The sequence below is a fragment of the Crocodylus porosus genome, unplaced genomic scaffold (genome assembly GCF_001723895.1).
Source record: "Crocodylus porosus isolate Cpor-Errol unplaced genomic scaffold, CroPor_comp1, whole genome shotgun sequence".
Lineage (NCBI taxonomy): Eukaryota > Metazoa > Chordata > Crocodylia > Crocodylidae > Crocodylus > Crocodylus porosus.
In genome coordinates, this window is record NW_017728912.1 from 5,957,221 (window position 1) to 5,965,188 (window position 7,968).

Sequence of the window (7,968 nt, forward strand, 5' to 3'; positions counted from 1 at the left end):
TCCGGCGAGGGAGGGGCCTTGGTGCGGTGGGCCTTGGGGCCCTTGACCACCTTGGTCCATGCCCCTGACTGGGCAGAGCGGGAGGTCCCAGAGTCCTCCTTAGTCGTGGAGGGAGACGGTGCTCTCCCCTGCAGCTCCCGGGGGAGAAGGGCCTGGCAGTAGGAGTCTAGATTTAAGGCATTGGTTGCATCTCCGTGCTCTCTGTATAAAATTTATTTACTCTGCAAGTGAAAAAAAGATGCTGTATATGTACACATATACAAAAGCATCATCATTAATATTGCAATTGTTCCCATATGATATATACTGAAAACCAGTAAGAAAAATGCCACAGGAAAATATACATGTAAAAGAATCTATTCCTCTTAATATACTTTGATTGATCTGTGAAGACCTCAGCTGATTCAGACTGGTATAATACAGCATCAGTGCAACTATTTTGATTTATACCAGCTGATGAGATAGCCATTTATTTTTTGCTTCTATATGGTGAGAATTTATTTAGGCATGCATAATATGCAATGGATTACATAAAATATGTTTACATTTAAAATGCCCCATTTGAAACTCTACAAGATTTGACATGAATATTAACTTTTGGACTAAGGGGGTCAATTCAGTTATTTCTGGCATGACAACAGCTAGATCAAACCTCCACTTAAATTCCTCTTTTCACCCTAACCATTTAGAAATTTTCTTCATATCCCGAGGCATTTCCTACTAGCTTCATTGTTTAAACTTCCTTTCTGTTCCTCTCCAGCCCAAATAGCAACTGATACTTGGCTTATGTTGTAGTTTTATTTTTCCCCAAAAGATTCAAGTTCTTGGGATATACGTAAAGAAAAATCAAACTATTCTCAACAGCAAAACAGGAACTAATAACTCATTGAGCATAACATTTTCATTTAGCATTGTACCTACGTTTCTCCAGGAACTGGCTTTAACAATTTGGCAGGACTGCTCTGAAGGGATTAATATTATTTACTCATAGGCATGGCCTGCTGCAGCTCTTGTAACACATCCTCCAGTCTTTCTCAGTTCTGCATCTGTTTTCAGCCATTTCAGATGCACATAACTCACAAGAATCATCACAGAGTGGTTTTCCAACTACGCATGTTCCTACAAGCATGCACAAGGGAAAAGTTTACCAAGCACATAAAATGGACTTTAATATCACACTACACCCCTTGGGATGCATGTATAATTTAATTAAAACATGCAGAAAAGCTGATGAGTTCCTTCTTTTTGTTTAGAGAGGTACAGTAAGCCATGCACTTGTATATACAAGGGAGGTCTATTTTGGGCTAACTAATATAACTGTAATGACTCCCACCTCTTTTTTGATATGATAGCATCATGGACTTTTAACTTTTCATCTTTTAGTCTCCATTTTGTGAGGTATTTCTTACTAATCAATTCCTTGATGAATAACTGTTGATAGACTGGCAGGACATTAAGGAATTTAAAAAAAGTTTCAGTCTGCTACAAGGCAAGGTAAAACACAATATATTTTAATAAGAGTGGTCATATATCTATCTACAACTAATAATAAATCCCTAGCTTATTACAAGTGAAATAACTGCAAAATATACAATTCATTTTAAAAAGAAAAATATCACCTTGAAAAAAAAAAAATCACATAATAAGTATTTTAACTTCCAGTTAAAAATAACCCCTCAGATTACCATAGTTGCTCTTGTTAACATTTATAAAGTAATGGGGTTGGGCAGAGTAACAACCTGCTTGGGAAATCTCTTGGGTAAATCCAGGTGCTCCAGAAGTGTCATTGGTGATACACTGGAATGTGCTTTTGCTTCTAAACTTATTCAGTGCTTCAGCACAGCATTGAGAGGTGCTGTACATCTGGCGGTGGAGTCTTTCAAACATCAGATTTTGACTAGTTGTGATTATTAGATACTTTGGGATATGTCTATAGCACTCAAGTATGATTCCAGGGAGTACCGCATTGAGATATGCTGCACATTACCCAGTAGAGTAACTAGGAGTGAGTGAGCAGGTCACAAGGTTATACAAGAGGTTGACTGGAAACACTTTTCCCTCCTCCTGTTGAAGTAATTGAACCACTGTGTAGCCCTGAATGCAAGAGTTGTGATGCCAGGCGAAAAGTAAGCAAAAGGGAGACTGACTGTGTACTTCAGTAATTTGAGCACTGTACCAGGAAGACAGAGACCTGAATGAGAACTGCTCCCCAGTTTTAACATTATTTCTCATTTTAAACCAATGATTGTCTAATGTAAAATGCATGAGCAGTATCTTATAATGCATCAGTGATAAGCTGGACAACATTGGCTTACAGCTAATAATTGTGAAGCTAAAACTGTTCCGGAGTAAGAACTTGTTCCTTTTTTGATAGCTAATGAAAGAGACATTACTGGGTCAAATCTGAGCCAATTTTTTTCTCTACAATTTTGATAATGATTGTAGAGCTGCAATACTTCCATTGAGGACTGTACCTGAAGGCTTTCCTGACTATACTAGGGGCTCTACCAACAGAAACAGTCCTTGCCCCAAGGGGCTTCCAGTTTAAGAAAGTATGTCACACAAGCACACATTCGGGAAAAGGAATGCAGTTATGTTTATACAAGCTAAAGGGTTTTTAAATGAACACAGAAATCGTTACAATGCACACTGCAGTACTATATTAGTCCATGAGGATTTGAAAATGAAATTACAAACAACCAACCAAAAAAAGCTAGTCAATTTTATGAAATACAAAAATCACAGAAAGGTATGGCTGAAAAGGACCTCAGCAGGTCATCTAGTCCAACACCCTGCTCCAGCCAGGATGATCTCTGTAGGTATTTGTCTAACCCACTGTACATAACATTTTTGTCCTGTGAGCAAGATGAGTGGGGCAGAGCCAGTCCATGGGCTGGATCAAGTCCTGCATGCTAGGATCAAGCCTTCCGGCACAGTCCACCTCCTCTCTGCCCCGAGCTCTGAAAGCAGTCCCTAGGGCCCAGTGCCACCCCCTCCCACTCCTGAACACTAAGATTGGTCCCCAGGGGCCTGGCACCCCCTGCCACCCCAGCATGCCAGGCTTGGGGCCTGGGGCTGACCCCTCCTGGCCCCCTGCACCAGGATTGGGGTCTAGGGCCTGGCATCATCCCTTCCCAGCCTCCCACATGGCACTGCCCCACCCAGCAGCCCAGACACTCCATCAAACACCCAATCCAGTATGTAGGCCCAGGGCTCCCCATGGGTCTGAAAATTTGGTAATGGGGGACAAGTGCCACCATCAAATGTCCGAACCTGGAAGGACCCCCCCGCCCCCATATATGCTGACCATATGGAAATCCAGGAAATTGGGACAATCCCCTACTGACCTGCTCTCACAAATTGGCAGGGCCTGGGCTTTGTGTGGGTAGGCAACGGTGCCTGCCTGCCCACGAGACTCTGTGCTGCTGCGACTCCCAGCAGGCCCCTGCATTTCCAGGACCCCCATTATAATTTCCCACAGCCATCTGGGACCGGTTTCTGAAATCCAGGACTCTCCCAGCTAAAACAGGACATATGGTCATCCTAACCCCCTGGGCTGAAATCACAGAGCCAAAGGCTGGATCTGGCCTGCAGGACAAGGATTGAGCATTCCTAGTCTAACCTGTTCTTAAAATCTTCAGTAATAATCCTCAGATACAATGGCCAACACCATTAGCAATAGTAAAACAATTTCACTTGCTTTGCTATTTCACTAAGGTGCCACTAAGATCAACGAAGAGCTGGGCAAATACAGGAAAACGTAAAAGCCAAATTCATTCTCATTTTCAAATGAATTTGCTTCAGCCATACTCACATTCCTTTTGCATTCATTTTCCAGTCAAGCAGTTATTTTTAGCATGAATTGTCACTGGCTGCAGTGGAACCAGTATGTGATCTACTTATTCCTGCCCCCCTCCAACAATTATATATATTTATTACCATCCTTGATAATAATAACAACATGGTTGACCATCCTTGGTCAAACACTGCAGGCTGGACACTGAACATCCATTCATTTGTCACGCCGAAGGACACGGGGCTCAGTAAAGTGCAAGGTGTGTTGTCTAACACAGCCCATTGCTCCTCCCATTCTGTCAGCATACATCCACCCCATCTTAACAGCTCCCTTAAACTAAACAAGGGTGGGATTTAGTTGCTTTTGATTGTGGAATTTTGCCAAGTATTGAATTTAGCTCACCTAAAAGCTGCCACTCAAACAAAATCTCGTCTCATATAAAACTCTCCCACTTTCCACGGATGTAAATGGGCCTAAACAGAAGTAGTAATACTGTCCTTTCTGAGAATTCAAACTTCCTGAAAAACACAAACCAGAAACTTTTGCACTGGTTAAAAAGTAAATCTTGGGAACTTTACAAAGCATTAGAGATACAAGACCTGGGGGTCCACTGATCAGACCCCATGCAGTGCAAGAAGGATAGGAGTAAATTCACTCATAGAAGTAAATACAGACCTAAAGCAGTAGTAAGGCAAAGGCTTGCCTACATTAAAACTCCTACCTTCTAGTTGGAATGAATCCACCTCTCTAACCATTCCCTGCAGGCACTGCCCCAAACATACAACCATTTCACTTGAGCTAAGCCCTGGGTTTAGGATTTTGCTTATGTGGAGGGATCAAGGATTAGGGTACATACAGGCATTACATTTAGGTCAAACTGACCAGGGTTAAATCAATCTAAATGCCCAATTGTCCAGGTATGCAAAGGAGCTAAATCATCCATAAAATGGCATGCTGGATCTTAGTTCTCAATAACTTAGATCAAGACTGGGCTACCCTGACCTATGAAGAGGTTAACCTGATCTCACAAATACCTACATTTTTGCACTGCAGCCCCAGGACTGGAGAAGCCCAGCCAATTGCTCCAGGGACTGTACTATTGCCCCAACCAGGCAACCCCTACCCCCAAATCCCTATGGGCCCACCAGCACCACCAATACCGCTCTCCCACTCCCCCCACCTAACCTGCTAAACCCCACTGTGGGCTCACTAGCTCCAAGTTACTTAAACAAGTTTCTCCAAGCAGCTCCTGGGAGCAGAAAACTGCTCTATGCACTGCTTCTGGTCTAGGTCTAGGCAGCTTATTTTGTTCTGGACCTAGACCAGAAGCAGTGCATAGAGCAGTTTGCTTAAAATAAGCTGCCTAGCCCTACAGCAGGTACAGAGAATGCTTGTTCACACCCTCAACCTTGCTAGCTTTCCACTGTGGATCCAATTCTATTGCTATGCAAGTCAACAGCAAAACCATCTTTGGCATCAGTTTTATAGAAGCATACCCTGGGAGACAAATGCCCTGCAGGATGCATCAGGATGCACAGACTGCAGAAGTGACGGTGAACTAGAGCGCTATCGAACTATTGGCTTCTATTTTACCATGAAGAACGCATAACACCAGCAGCCTCTTCCTATGCCTGAAGAAGGATGTTTGTGCCCAAAGAACTATTTTTCCATTGGTCTAATAAAAGATATCACATTTACCTAAAGAACCTCATCTGCCAGTGAACTTGCGCAGAGTTTAAGCAAGAGCTGTGTCTTCTTAAAACACATTAATATACTTTCCTTCATGTCCGTCTAGAAAAGCTAGGCAAAGACACAAATTTTATAAGCATATAATTTTCTTGGAGATACTTAAAGAAAAGTGGAAGTAAAGTGTTTTAAATTGACCACTATATAAATCTAGAGGCTGTAACAAATCAACTCTGCATGGTGCACTGCCACCTTTTGGTTACTTCCAGCAAAAGCTTCTTGTTAGGAGAGAGAGACTGTTAGAATAGCTATCTGTTGCCATAGAGCCTTTCTGTTTTGAAAATTGTCTCCCATTACTTCTGTTTGCTTTGCGGGAAGGAGAGAAATGTACATTTGCTTGGGAAGAGCAGTCCAATGTCTTTTGGTGACTTTTATTATATGATATTTTAGTTTGACATTCCTATGTTGCTTAAAAGGCTTTGGATTTAAGAAATGCGAGAATAAAAATATGTATTCTTAGTACTTTTTTGTTCAGATCGATAGTGTTTGGACTCAAGATAAGCTATTACTAACAATGCAAAAGATGACAAATGTGGTTATAATCTATAGATTGCTCTATAAAAACATAGTTATTAAATATGTTTTTTTAAACTATCAGAATTAACATTAATGAAAAGCTTAGTTTTAACCACAGCATTGAAAAATCAATACCCTTTGAGTTTCAGAGTGCTATAAAAGTCCCTCAGCTCTGACTGACTTCAACATGGGACACCATTTTTACATTGCACATAAAAGGCTAAATCTTGCTCTCTTGAAATCACTTGGAGTTCTGCATGTATAAGTATTTGCTCAAAACACTTTTGGCCTCTGACTTGCTAATGCCCTGAAGGTATGTCCAAATTCAGTTCTACTTTCTGTTCAGTATATAAAACTATAAATTAGGCATTCACAGAATTCTTTATTTTGGGCCCATTGCTGAAAGATACCCAATCCTCTCATCTTCCAAAAAAAAAATAAAGGAAAGGGTTGAGGTAGAGGGAACAATACCTAGCCTGGTCAGATGTGACAGAGTCTAGTCAACTGGTATATCTCTTTATCAGTTTAAATTATATAACTTGCAAACAGAATGCCCATCTCTCTTCACTTTGGATAACAAAACAATTTTGTCAGGGGGAAACTTGGAAACCTCATGATAGTTTTTCTAAGTAGATTTTTTTAATCTTTCAGCCTGCAGCTGAGAGCCCAGGCTAGATGCCACACACAGGGGCAGCAGCGACTTCTCATTGTTGCAGCAGCACTGGCAGGATTACACAGCCTCCACCTCCAGTTCGCATCAAGGGCGGCTGCCCCACCCCAGTTACGCCACTGCTGTTAATATCTCACCTTGTTCTTGCAGTTATGGTCTCAAGGTGCTGAGGTAAGAATCATCATTTTGTCAGGGTTTTCTAGCAGGGGGCAGAATGATTTTGTTGTTCTGTACCAATAATATTTGAAAAATCATCTTTATTTCCAAAAGGGGAGGAAATCAGTGATTATTTTGACTGCAGCATTAGATTCAGGTTCTTACATTTGCAAAGCTACACTTGTGGAGCTGGAAACAAATTCTGTTATTATTACAGGAGTAGTGCACATAACTTCACCAAAGCTGCTTTGAAAATGTAGCCAAGAAATATTATTTGTATATACTTTTTTAGAATTAATGTAGGCTGTGATTGTTGGCCAGTATTACAACAGCATTGCCACATACACAGCTGTTGATGTACTGTCTATAGTCACTAATTCAAGTCTGTTTGGTTTCATTAACTTTTGTGCAATTCAGTTGTTTATGAAAAATGCATGGCAAGACTGCAGCTACTACTTAACCCTTGTCTTGCTGTTAACTCACTAGTCTTCATTTTTAACACTATTTGCTATACAGAGAAAAGTGGGGAGGGTAACTAGCACAGCACAAACGCCTGACTTTAGGAAAGCCAACTTCGATGTGCTCAGGGCAGTAGTCAGGGAGGCCCTCGGAGCCCAGGGGGTAGCTAGTATGGGGGTCCAGGAAAGGTGGTCCTTCCTCAAGGAGGCTATCCTTGGGGCACAGCAGGACGCAATTCTTCTGTGCAGGAAGGTGGGAAAAGGGTTCAGGAAACCTTCATGGCTGAGCGTGGATATCCAGGTTGGCCCGAGGGCAAAGAAAAAAGCGTACTGGCGGTGGAAGCAGGGGGCAGGGACCAAGGAGGAGTACACCTCCCTGACCCGAGCTTGTAGGGATTTGGTGAGGAAGGTTAAAGTAACACTGGCGCTTAGATTAGCTTCTGGGATTAAGGATAACAAGAAGTCTTTTTTCAAGTATATAGGTAGCAAGAAGAAGTCTCGGGGTAAAATTGGACCCCTACAAGGCAGGGCAGGGCAGGGCAGTTGGTGATGGCCGCACGAGAGAAGGCAGAACTCTTCAACAAGTTCTTTGCCTCCTTGTTCCTGTCTGCTGACAATGGGGTGCT

At 42.1% G+C, this 7,968-nt stretch overlaps 1 long non-coding RNA gene across 1 annotated transcript in view; it reads left to right on the forward strand.

Moving 5' to 3' along the window:
* The window catches only part of LOC109309318, a 17,935-nt gene that overhangs the window by 6,259 nt on the left and 3,708 nt on the right, over positions 1-7,968 (forward strand). Inside the window, exons 2-3 of the long non-coding RNA XR_002100878.1 lie at positions 2,515-2,519; positions 4,056-4,059. This is a non-coding gene — a long non-coding RNA (uncharacterized LOC109309318). The remainder of the gene's footprint in view (positions 1-2,514; positions 2,520-4,055; positions 4,060-7,968) is intronic.